Source organism: Strongylocentrotus purpuratus, unplaced genomic scaffold (genome assembly GCF_000002235.5).
Source record: "Strongylocentrotus purpuratus isolate Spur 01 unplaced genomic scaffold, Spur_5.0 spur5_contig_759, whole genome shotgun sequence".
NCBI classification, from domain to species: Eukaryota; Metazoa; Echinodermata; class Echinoidea; order Camarodonta; family Strongylocentrotidae; genus Strongylocentrotus; species Strongylocentrotus purpuratus.
In genome coordinates, this window is record NW_022145457.1 from 19,931 (window position 1) to 34,055 (window position 14,125).

The following is a 14,125-nucleotide window of genomic DNA, read 5'->3' on the forward strand; positions in this document are numbered from 1 at the left end:
TGCCTCCTTGCTTCTCTCTCATTAACTGTCCAACAGTAAGAGTTCTATTCACCTCTGCCTCCTTGCTTCTGTGTCAGTAACTGTCCAACAATAAGAGTTCTATTTACCTCTGCCTCCTTGCTTCTCTCTCATTAACTGTCCAACAGTAAGAGTTCTATTCACCTCTGCCTCCTTGCTTCTGTGTCAGTAACTGTCCAACAGTAAGAGCTCTATTCACCTCTTCCTCCTTGCTCGTCTCTCAATAACTGTCCAACAGTAACAACTCTATTTACCTCTGCCTCCTTGCTTCTCTCTAAATAACTGTCCAAGAGTAAGAGCTCTATTCACCTCTGCCTCCTTGCTTCTCTCTCAGTAAATGTTCAACAATAAGAGCTCTATTCACCTCTTCCTCCCTGCTTCCCTCTCACTAACTGTCCAACAGTAAGAGCTGAATTTACCTCTGCCTCCTTGCTTCTCTCTCAGTAACTGTCCAACAGTAAGAGTAGATCTATCAAATCTGAAATGGAAAGATTCAAACACCACATTACATCCCAAACTGCTACTTAGACCGAAATCAATAACTTTTGTAAGAACCAACAGTTCAGAAATAATGTTAATATCAATATTTTGTTTAGGTACAGTACTTCAATGCATTTTCATTTTAAGCTCTTTTCCTGTTTCAAATTGTACCATTTCTGTAATGACATTATCATGGGTGGTGGCACAACATAAATTTTTAACTGACCAATGTCTAAACCTCATCTACTTTGTGGATGACTTTTCAGTTTAAACAAGGCATTAGCGATGTTGTGTCTCGCCCACTTGTGAAAATAACTAGAATATCGCAATGTCCATTGCCATCTATAAGAATTGTAGGGCCTATCGCAAGCTGATTTTAAAATATCTGCCATAGAATGCAACATCCCATAAACTTTGAGAAGGGGTATTACATGATATGCTACTGCCTTTCACCTGCTTCCACTGCATCTACTCCCTCCCCCTTTGATACGAGTAGAATTATTGCATTGATATTTTACATGTGTGAAGGTAAAATGTGTTTGTGTTTGTAGTGTAGCTGAGGTTGCAGGTAAACTTTAACGCTTGACCTCAAATGACTTTTGACCTCTCTATGTGCCAATGTTCAACCTGTGACTCCCCCCCCCCCCCCCCCCCTCCACCCCACACTCCAGCAAAACATAGAGAGTCATAGACAGAAATAACCGTCTGGTGTGGGTCATTTCTTTAATCAAACTGACATTTGTTGATTAAAAGCACTAGAAATAAAAAAAGAAAAGAAAAAAACAATTGCATTTTATAAAAAACCAATATGAATATATTACAAAAATAAATACAAATAGTGAGCCCTCATTCAAGACCAGTTTTGGTCATGCGATTGCATTGCGAAAAAAACGTTGTGAAATCAATCACAAAAGGTTGATCATCTAGCATATTCGGTAAGTATTGGTGTGTACTGAAAGGTTCTGGATCATCAAAATGATGAGAAATTTGACCCAGTCATGGTAAAGTTACAAGCACTGTACACAGAAAGATGTATATGGGACTATGCGACACATGCGCGATATCTATCCACTCCGGATAGATATAATAATTTACCAAATATATCAATTAGTATCAAAATTTGTATCATCAGGTATTAGTCAAAACATATTCTTTCACATGATTGTTAAAAAAAGGTACCATTTCATTTTTTGAGAGGGGGGCTTTTCCAAAACTGGTCTATACCTTTACTGACATAATTAAAAGTAACTTGGTAGTGTCAAAAAGTTATATAGAAAATTTCTTAAAGCCATAGCTTTCGTATTCTGCATTCAATTGTTCCCAATTATGCGGATCTGTTTCATTCCATCATAGCTTTAATTTAAAAACTACTTGACTTCAGCCTTTCTAAGCATATCAACTTACTTTCTGCAACTCTCTCTTCAACTCTCAGTAACCTAAAATACAAACAAAACAAAACAAAAAATTACATTTAATAAAATACCAATATCAATATATTACAATAAATACAAATAATGAGCCCTCATTCATAATGCTAAATGACATAAATAAAACAAGTCAACGCAAAGCATAGCATCCCCTCGCAGGGTACATACTGGGAAATCAAACTAAGGCCATGTTTTGATGCCATGTACTTTCATATCAAATTTGATTAAAATCCGTCAAACATTACTAAAGTTATCGATATCAGAAACCAGATTCGCATATTTAATGAGCTATGACCTTTGACCTACATACTCCGAAATTGAACTTATGCTGTGTTTTTATACCATGTACCTTCATATCGAATTTCATGAAAATCCATCAAATAATACTAAAGTTATCAAACAGAAACCAGATTCGCATATTTAATGAGCTATGACCTTTGACCTACATACTCCGAAACTGAACTTATGCTGTATTTTGATAGCATGTACCTTCCTATCAAATTTCATTAAAATCCGTCAAACATTACTAAAGTTATCGAATAGAAACCAGATTTGCACATTTAATGAACTATGACCTTTGACCTACATACTTCGAAACTGAACTTATGCTGTATTTTGATAGCATGTACCTTCATATCAAATTTGATTAAAATCTGTCAAACATTACTAAAGTTATCAATCGGAAACCAGATTCGCATATTTAATGAGCCATGACCTTTGACCTACATACTCGGAAATTGAACTTATGCTGTGTTTTTATACTATGTACCTTCATATCGAATTTCATGAAAATCCATCAAATAATACTAAAGTTATCAAACAGAAACCAGATTCGCATATTTAATGAGCTATGACCTTTGACCTACATACTCCGAAACTGAACTTATGCTGTATTTTGATAGCATGTACCTTCCTATCAAATTTCATTAAAATCCGTCAAACATTACTAAAGTTATCGAATAGAAACCAGATTTGCACATTTAATGAACTATGACCTTTGACCTACATACTCCGAAACTGAACTTATGCTGTATTTTGATAGCATGTACCTTCATATCAAATTTGATTAAAATCTGTCAAACATTACTAAAGTTATCGATCGAAAAACCAGATTCGCATATTCAATGAGCCATGACCTTTGACCTACATACTCGGAAATTGAACTTATGCCTCGTTTTTATACCCTGTACCTTCATATCGAATTTCATGAAAATCCATCAAATATTACTAAAGTTATCGAACAGAAACCAGATTCGCATATTTAATGAGCTATGACCTTTGACCTACTTACTCCGAAATTGAACTTATGCGGTGTTTTTATACCATTTACCTTCATATCAAATTTCATTAAAATCCGTCAAACATTACTAAAGTTATTGATTTTAAACCAGATTTGTTAATGCACACAGAAGGAAGGTCGGGCTTCGACAGCGAGTAGCATAATACAGGGGTCTAGATCCCCTCCTTCTTTGGCGAGGGGATAATTATTATCCCATGACTTTTACAAGCCGATCGCCTGTCAGCTGTGACCTGTCTAATTATCAACTAGCCTATCAAGATATTTATGATTGGAATTAGAAATTAATAGATCTAGACTAGATCTAGGTCTAGTCTAGATCTATGATCTAGGCCTATAGTCAGATATAGGCCTAGTATCTAGATCTAGTAGGCCTAGATCCCTACCGACTTACGGTTTTTAATTTATAACACTGACTTAGATCTAGATCTAGAACTAGGTCTAGATCTAGACTAGGACAGGTCTACGGTCTACACTCTATTGGGGGAAATGAGTATGGTAAAACCGGTCAATCAAAGTCAAACTGAGTCAAAGATTTTCACTTTTTTGAAACACTTCCTTTTCGTTTTTCGTAGGGCTTCAAAATTCAATCACAATCACACTCACTACTCAGCTCACTGAGCTGATATGATAACACGCAGACCCTATATACATGTACGGTATACGTAATATGTATCGCATCTCAGACTTGATTTGTACTAAAACTGCAAACATAATATTATAAACAAAGTCAATGCCTTTAAAAGTTTAAATACACTCACACACTTATGCGATAACGCAAAATCTCCAACAAACTAATAAGAAAGGATTCACGATAAAGTAATACAATAGCAACAACCGAATTCTTACCAAAACTAAGCTAGCAATCAGCACAACAGCACAACTATAAAACAGCAGTACTCAGAACTCATATGACCATGATCATGAGAATGTGCATGCAATTCGAATCGGCCAAAATCTTGGTCAGATTAAATTCGCCCTACAGACAATTCGCCCAGTATATTTCTCGCGCATATAATTTCTCACGAAATGCATGATTTTGCGTGTTTAAGGGAAAAGGAATGTCAAAACAATGGATATCTGATACCTTGTCGTTTAGGCCATGTAAAAAGAATATACATGTTTAGCGTCCCCGCCCGCTTCCTTTTTGGGGGCCGCCTCCTATTATTTTTTTGATTATTATTATTTATTTTTTTTGATTTTTTTTTTTTTTTAGAGAAAAAAAACATAAAATGTCGGCGGCCATCTTGAAAAGTAGCCCGACTGACAGGGAAAATGTACCGAGCAGCCATTTTGAGCGGCCATTTTGAAAGAAAAAAAAAAAAAAAAAAGGGCCTCCCCCTTCCTATTTTTCCTAAAAACAGGACGCTAAACATTTTTTTTTTTTTTATTTGGCCTTATTCCATTGCTCCTTAATTTTCTCTAGCTCTTTCCGTTGCCTAGCTTTGGCTAGCTTTGTATTCTTATTTCACGTGCGTATACCTACCACCATTTCCTTATCCTCGATCTCCCGCTAGCTCTCTCCTTCCAAGATATGCGCATTTCTGATTCCTCGATCTTTCATCCCTCTGTCCAGCTCATGTATTTTTACATGACTATAACGTACCGTCTTCCTCTTTCCTTCTCTTTATTTATATCTCACCATTTTTCATTTTGATGACGTCATCATAGTGAAAATTTCGATTAAATGCGACATGTCAGAATTTTCGTAATTTGCGTGTCATGCCTACCGAAGGTGACTTTTTCTGAAATCTGGATTCTACATTCCTGTCTTTTGCGAGCAATATCGCCATTATTTCTGCTTGGTTTTTGTTGATTTTTGAGTATGTTGTAGCTGAGACTATATGTTATCTAAATGTTCCCTCATTTTTTCAATCAGATGTCAGGATCACGCTCATGATCATCATTATCTTAATGATGATGATCATCATCATCATGGTCTGAAATCTGGATTCTACATTCCTGTCTTTGGCGAGCAATATCGCCATTATTTCTGCTTGGTTTTTGTTGATTTTTGAGTATGTTGTAGCTGAGACTATATGTTATCTAAATGTCCCCTCATTTTTTCAATCAGATGTCAGGATCACGCTCATGAATGATCATCATCGATCACTATCATGATGATCATCATCAATACCATCATGATCATCATCATCATATCATCATCAAAATCATCAGGATCATGATCATGCATGATCATCAACATCATCATCATCATCATTAACATTATCATTATAATCATCATCATCATCATCACCATTACTATCAAGATCATCATCTTCATCATCATTATGATCATCATTGTTTACATGTACATGTCTATATAATTTCTCTCTTAATTTCTCTATATGGGAGATGACTTTTCTCAAATCTGGATTCTACATTCCGTTCTTTTGCGAGTAATATCGCTGTTATTTCCACTTGGTTTTTGTTGATTTTTAAGTATTTTGTAGCTGAGACTATATGCTATCTAAATGCATGTCTCCCTCATTTTTTCAATCAGATGTCAGCATGATCATGATCATCATCAATATATTATATCATCATCATCATCACGGGCGTCTCCAACAATTTTTCTTCTTCCCTTTCTTTTTCTTTTTGACCTTTCACTGTACCATCTCCTTTGAATATTAACACGTATATCGCAAATAATGTAATAAACAACCATATTTACTTTATTATTACCCTATTATCACTTGATCCATTACTTTTTGCGTGTAATCCTTATGGGAGATGACTTTGTCTCAAAATCTCTACATTCTTGTCTTTTGCGAGCAATATCGCCTTTATTTTGGCTTGATTTTTGTTGATTTTTGAGTATGTTGAAGCTGAGACTATATACTATCTAAATGTTCTCTCATTTTTTTCAGTCTGTCATCATGGTCTAGCTGTTGATGATAATCATCAACATCATCATGATCATCATCATCATCATCGATCGTCATCATCATCACTATCAAGATCATCATCATCATGATCATCATGATGATGATCATTCTTTACATGTCTATATAACTTCTCCCTTTCTCAATATACAAAATATTATAATCTATCATAAGACTTGAAAACAGACCACCTTAATCGTCCTCGTGACGATTTAAAATCTAGTATTTTAATTGAATTTGTACAAAAACACAATTCAATTAAAATAAATCTGTGACCACTTTTTTGTTCCCACGATTACTCAAAATTGAACCGTGCAAATTCAATTAAATTTGACACAGTCATAGGTCATCGTCTTAAGACGTGACAGGAACATTTTCAAGTTCATTTAAATATCGTGACGTCATCCAGGCGCCATTTTGTGAAGTGCTCTGAGAATCAACTCATGATCATATCTTCATAACCGTAAATCATTTATCATTCATATTTATAACGATTAAGGTCAATATCCATCCGGTCAACTTAAGGTCAAAAAACGCGCGCGTACGCGTCCGTCCGAACGTTGGTGCGCGCAAAATTAAAAAATGCTCATAATCACTTTTTGATCAAATTAGAGTACGTTTTAGGCCATTTCAAGCATTTCGAAAATTTTGCGTGGGCACACCTTTGCGCGCGCATAAATTTGCGCGCACGTTTGTGTTCGTAATGGTCTTACGCAACCTAGAATCGCCTTTTATGTCTATCATAGTATTGCCCATTTTATTCCGAACAATTTGATACCATGTTTATCTCTTTATGACCATTAATAACGAAATGAGCGTCAGTTTAAGGTAAATGTCTGTGCGTGCGAGCTCTTGTAATACATAGCATATATGGGCAAAAACATGCCTATACGGAATACATTATTAACTGTATAGAAAAAAATATTATGGCTCGATCTGAAAAGTCAACGGCAAAATGCGTGTGAAACTAGTGAGCAATAATTGACCCAGTTGTACATTTCATCGCGCACCAGCTGCTGGTGACAATGACAATGTATATTACGTGTATAACAAAATGCGCACTATGCCCGAACTCCATTGTGACGTAACAATCACACCCTAGGCAAACTGATTGCAGTGTATCGAAAATTCGTCAGCATATTTTTGGAAAATTGATTGTATCTCTGTAAATGTTGATCAATTTTCTTCCAAATTTTGATATGTTTTAGCTGAGACAATTTTCAACAAATGTCGTTGCCACGATTTTTCATTTTGACAAAAGCATCATGGCGTATTTTTGCGATTAAAGGAGGCATGTCAATATTTCACATTTTGCGTGTATTCTCTATGGGACATGACTTTTTCTAAAATCTGGATTCTACATTCCTGTCTTTTGCGAGCAATATATCGACATTATTTCTGCTTGGATTATGTTGATTTTCGAGTATGTTGTAGCTGAGGCTATATGTTATCCAAATCACCCCACATTCTTCCAATAAGATTCGAGGATCACGCTCATGATCATCATCATTGTCTTAATGATGATAATCATTCCATCAACATCATCATGATCATCATAATCATCATCATTTTCATCATCATCATCATCATCGTCATCATCATCACCATTATCATCATCATCATGACCAGTATCATCATCATCAGGATTATCAATATCGTCATCATGACAATCATGATCATGATCAAGTAGTTCATTTTTATAATACTTTGTGTCATATTCATTAGGACTAGTTATTTTGATATTTGTTTGCATTAAATTTGATCATGATCATTATGCATTCATCATGATAATTTCTCAATATTTCGTTCATCAGTTCAGCTCATCAGTTCAGCTCATCAGTTTAGTTCAGTTGATCAGTTTATCCTTTTAGCTCATTGATTCAGTTCATTTCACATAAGTTAAATCTATCAGTTCATCAGTTCATCAGTAATTCATTAATTAATTCATATCTTAATACATCATTTTACATTAACATCAGTTTATTGGGTAATTCAATTGAAGATGAGCTTGATCATAAGAATTGAAGACAGACCACCTTATTCGTCTTCGTGACGAATTAAATTTCTAGTTATTATTTATTTTTATTTTCCGCACTTTTTAGTGTAGAGGATAACTCAAGATCGGTTAAATCAATTTCGTTCAATTTTGACACAGTTATAGGTCATTGTCATGAGACGTGACAGTAACATTTTCAAGGTCATCAAATCTTCATGACGTCATCCAGGCGCCATTTTGTGTTTTTTTTGGTACTTTTTACTCATGATCATATCTTCATAACGGATAGGCATTTCTCATTCATATTTATCATGATTAAGGTCAATATTCGTCCGGTCAATTTCAGGTCAAAAAACGCGCGCGCATGCGTACGTCCGCGCGTCAGCGCGCGCGCAAAAAATAAAAATGCTCAAAATCGTCTCAAATTCATTTTGCATACGTTTCAGGCCATTATAAGCATTTCGCAAAAAAACGCGCACACGCGCATGCGCGCGCGTTTTCGCACGTAATGGCATTTTCCAACATAGAATCGCCAAATTTTCTGTCTCATCATATTTGGCACATTTTTCCAAGCATTGTGATACCTTGTTCACCTTTTTCTGCCCATTAATAACGGAATGAGCGTCCGTTTAAGATAATTACCGTGCGTACGAGCTCTTGTAATAGCATACATGGGCAAAAACATGCCTATACAAAATCCATTGTAGCGCTTTAGGATGCAAGGTGACCCCAAGTTTTTATTCATATTTTGATAGAGTATGAATCGGAGATATGATTTCATGTCTCATTTGACCCTCAATTAACTCATGACGTCATCATAATGGCCTCCGAACTCAAAATTTCAATTTGCATATTATGACGTCATCATTTTTTTGGAAAATTGATTGTATCTCTGTAAATGTTGATCGATATACTTCCAAATTTTGATATGTTCTACCTGAGAATATTATCTACAAATGCGGTCACAACAATATTTCATTTTGACAAAAGCATCATGGCGTATTTTTGCGATTAAAGGAGGCATGTCAATTTTTCACATTTTGCGTGTATTCTCTATGGGACATGACTTTTTCTCAAAACTGGATTCTACATTCTCGTCTTTGGCGAGCAATATCTCCGTCGTTTTATCTTTGTTTACGCTGAGCTTTGAGTATGTTGTAGCTGAGACAATAAGCTATCACAAGTGTGCCCTTCATTTTTCGATCAGATGCCGGGATCATGCTCATATTCCACTTGCAAAGTAGGATTTGAGAATTTCATTTTCCGTTTACGTGTAATCGCTATGGGAAATGTTTTGGTATATCGGTAACGCACTTGACTTCGGACCTCGAGATCCCTGGTTCGAGTCCGAGAGTCTCCAACAATTTTTTTTTTTCATTTTTTTTCTTTTTTGACTTTTCAATGATCATAAAATTGAAAACAGACCACCTAATTCGTCCCCATGACGAATTAAATTTCTAGTTAGGTGGTCTGTTGTCAACAGACCACCTATTGATTTCGTCAGAATTTTCTTTCTTTATTTATTAGGTGGTCTGTCGATGACAGATCACCTATTGATTTCGTTAGAATTTTCTTTCTTTATTCTTTATTCTTTATTCTTTATTCTTTCTTTATTTATTTTTATTTATTCCGTACACTTTTTTTGTGTATACGTTTACTCGAACTCGACCTGGTCAATTTCCTTCAAATTTCTGCTAGTCATCAGGCCCTATGATATGAAGTTCCCGAAACCTTTTTCAAGTTCATGGGGTCATCGTGACGTCATCCAGGCGCCATTTTGTAAAAATCAGGTCATTATCATATCTCAATAACGAGTAATCAAAAATAAACCATATTTAGTATACATCAACTTCCGGTCAAAGGTCAACTAAAAATGTCAACAAAATCCGTGCGCGCACCTCGACGCGCACGTACGCCCGCTTAAAATTTTTAAAATGCTCCAATTCGTCCCAAATTTTGTTTGCACACGTTTCAGGTCATTTTAAGCATTTCAAAATTTTCCGTCCGTAAGTGTCCCCGCGCGCGTTGCGCGCGCTCACAGCGCGCGTAAAAAGTCAAATTTAATTTTTTTTACATGATTTAGATTCCTCTTACCGTAAATGACAATTTACATTAATTTCAGTCACTCTTGACCTTTCATAAGGCCGTGAGCGCGCGTCAAAGTTCAAAATCCGCGCGTGCTGCTATGGGCAATATAATGCAAATTTGATCAAAAACATGCCATTTTAAAAATCAAAATAGCTCTTCAGATAGTCCATTGACCCCCAATTTTTATATCATGGTTGGAAAAAGCATGAGTTGGAGATATGAATTCATGTCTCATTTGATCCTCAATTAACTCATGACGTCATCATAATGGCCTCCGAACTCAAAATTTCAATTTGCATATTATGACGTCAGCAGATTTTTGGAAAATTGATTGTTTCTCTGTAAATATTGATCAATTTTCTTTCAAATTTTGATATGTTCTACCTGAGAATATTCTCTACAAATGCATTTTTCACGATATTTCATTTTGACAATGGTATCATGGCGTATTTTTGCGATTAAAGGAGGCATGTCAATTTTTCACATTTTGCGTGTATTCTCTATGGGACATGACTTTTTCTCAAAACTGGATTCTACATTCTCGTCTTTCGCGAGCCATATCTCCGTCGTTTTATCTTTGTTTACGCTGAGCTTTGAGTGTGTTGTAGCTGAGACAATAAGCTATCACAAGTGTGCCCTTTATTTCTCGATCAGATGCCGGGATCATGCTCATATCTCACATACAAAGTGGGATTTGATAATTCCATTTTCCGTTTACGTGTAATCTCTATGGGAAATGTTTTGGTATATCGGTTACGCACTTGACTTCCGACCTCGAGGTCCCTGGTTCGAGTCCGGGCGTCTCCAATAATTTTTTTTCTTCACTTTTTTTTCTTTTTGACCTTTCACTCTACCATCTCCTTTGAATATTAAAACACGTACAATTGCAAATAATGTAATAAACAACCATATTTACTTTATTATTACCCTATTATCACTAGATCCATTACTTTTGGCGTGTAATCCTTATGGGAGATGACTTTTTCTCAAATCTGGATTCTACATTCTTGTCTTTTGCGAGCAATATCGCTGTTATTTCTGCTTGGTTTTTGTTGATTTTTGAGTATGTTGTAGCTGAGACTATACGCTATCTAAAAGTTCTCTAATTTTGTTCAGTCTGATGTCATCGTGGTCTGTTGATGATAATCATCAACATCATCATGATCATCATGATCATCATCATCGTCATCCCCATTACTATCAAGATCATCATCATCATGATCATCATGATGATCATCATTGTTTACATGTCTATATAACTTCTCCCTTTCTCAATATAGTAAATATTATAATCTCTCATAAGACTTGAAGACAGACCACCTAATTCGTCCCCATGACGAATTAAATTTCTAGTTATTATTATTATTATTATTATTTATTTTTATTTTCCGCACTTTTTTGTGTAGAGGATAACTCAAGATCAGTTTGGTCAATTTCTTTCAATTTTGGCACAGTCATAGGACATTGTCATAAGACGTGACAGTAACATTTTCAAGGTCACCAAGTCTTCATGACGTCATCCAGGCGCCATTTTGTGTTTTTTTTGGTACTTTTTACTCAGGATCATATCTTCATAACGGAAAGGCATTTCATATTCATATTTATCATAATTAAGGTCAATATCCGTCCGGTCAATTTCAGGTCAAAAAACGCGCGCGCACGCGTACGTCCGCGCGTCAGCGCGCGCGCAAAAAATAAAAATGCTCAAAATCGTCCCAAATTAATTTTGCATACGTTTGAGGCCATTTTAAGCGTTTCGCAAAAAAAGCTCGCACGCGCGTGCGCGCGCGTTTTCGCGCGTACTGGTATTTGCCAACATAAAATCGCAAAATTTTCTCTGTCATCATATTTAGCACATTTTTCCAAACATTTTGATACCTTGTTAACCTTTTTCTGCCCATTAATAACGGAATGAGCGTCCGTTTAAGATAATGTTCGTGCGTGCGAGCTCTTGTAATACATAGCATACATGGGCAAAAACATGCCTATACAAAATCCATTGTAGCGCTTTAGGATGGAAGATAAACCAAATTTTCTTTTCATATGTTGATAGAGTATGAATTGTAGATATGATTTCATGTCTCATTTGACCCTCAATTGACTCATGACGTCATGATAATGGCCTCCGAACTCAAAATTTTAATTTGCATATTATGACGTCAGCAGATTTTTGGAAAATTGATTGTATCTCTGTAAATATTGATCAATTTTCTTTCAAATTTTGATATGTTCTACCTGAGAATATTCTCTACAAATGTAGTTGTCACGAAATTTCATTTTGACAAAGGTATCACGGCGTTTTTTTGCGAGTAAAGGAGGCATGTCAATTTTTCACATTTTGCGTGTATTCTCTATGGGACATGACTTTTTCTCAAACTGGATTCTACATTCTCGTCTTTCGCGAGCAATATCTCCGTCGTTTTATCTTTGTTTACGCTGAGCTTTGAGTATGTTGTAGCTGAGAAAATAAGCTATCATAAATGTGCCCTTTATTTTTCGATCAGATGCCGGGATCATGCTCATATTTCACTTAAAAAGTGGGATTTGATAATTCCATTTTACGTTTACGTGTAATCTCTATTGGAAATGTTTTGGTATATCGGTAACGCACTTGACTTCCGACCTCGAGGTCCCTGGTTCGAGTCCGGGCGTCTCCATCAATTTTTTTTCTTCACTTTTTTTTCTTTTTGACCTTTCACTCTACCATCTCCTTTGAATATTAAAACACGTACAATCGCAAATAATGTAATAAACAACCATATTTACTTTATTATTACCCTATTATCACTAGATCCATTACTTTTGGCGTGTAATCCTTATGGAAGATGACTTTTTCTCAAATCTGGATTCTACATTCTTGTCTTTTGCGAGCAATATCGCCGTTATTTCGGCTTGGTTTTTGTTGATTTTTGAGTATGTTGTAGCTGAGACGATACACTATCTAAATGTTTTCTAATTTTGTTCAGTCTGATGTCATCGTGGTCTGTTGATGATAATCATCAACATCATCATGATCATCATCATCATCATCGTCATCACCATTACTATCAAGATCATCATCATCATGATCATCATGATGATCATCATTGTTTACATGTCTATATAACTTCTCCCTTTCTCAATATAGTAAATAGTATAATCTCTTATAAGACTTGAAGACAGACCACCTAATTCGTCCCCATGACGAATTAAATTTCTAGTTAGGTGGTCTGTTATCAACAGACCACCTATTGATTTCGTCAGAATTTTCTTTCTTCTTTATTATTATTATTATTATTATTTATTTATTTTTATTTATTTCTTCACTTTTTTGTGTGTCGGATAACGTAAGATTGGTTATGTCAATTTGATTCAATTTTGGCACAGTCATAGGTCATTATCATGAGACGTGACAGAAACATTTTTAAGGTCATTAGGTTATCGTGACGTCATCCAGGCGCCATTTTGTGAAATCACGTTATCCATCATATCTTCATGATGCATCAGCAAAGGTCATTCATATTCATATCACATATACTTTAGGTCAAGGGTCAACAGGTCATGTCATCAAAGGTCACATAAAGGTCATGACGCGCGCGTATGTGCGCGTCAAAATTTAAAATTGCTCAAAATTACTAAAGTATTAAACGAGAGTACGAATCAGGTCATTTTAAGCATTTCAAAATTTTCCGACCGTAAGTGTCCCCGCGCGCGGTGTGCGCGCTCACAGCGCGCGGAAAATGTGAAATTCAAAATGTTTACATGATTTTGATTCCTCTTAACGTAATTGACAATTTACATTAATTTCAGTCACTCTTCATATTTCATAAGGCCGTGAGCGTGCGTCAAAGTTCAAAATCCGCGCGTACTGCTATGGGCAATATAGTGCAAATTTGATCAAAAACATGCCATTTTAAAAATCGAAATAGCTCTTCAGATAGTCCATTGACCCCCA

The 14,125-nt window shown here is 35.6% G+C and overlaps 1 long non-coding RNA gene across 1 annotated transcript; it reads right to left on the reverse strand.

Moving 5' to 3' along the window:
- On the reverse strand, positions 1 to 4,402 carry LOC115919376. Its single transcript, XR_004061822.1, has 3 exons — positions 4,072 to 4,402; positions 1,903 to 1,934; positions 1 to 496 (listed from the first exon to the last, which is right to left on the reverse strand). It is a non-coding gene; the product is annotated as an uncharacterized LOC115919376 (long non-coding RNA).
- Between the last annotated feature and the right edge of the window lie 9,723 nt (positions 4,403 to 14,125).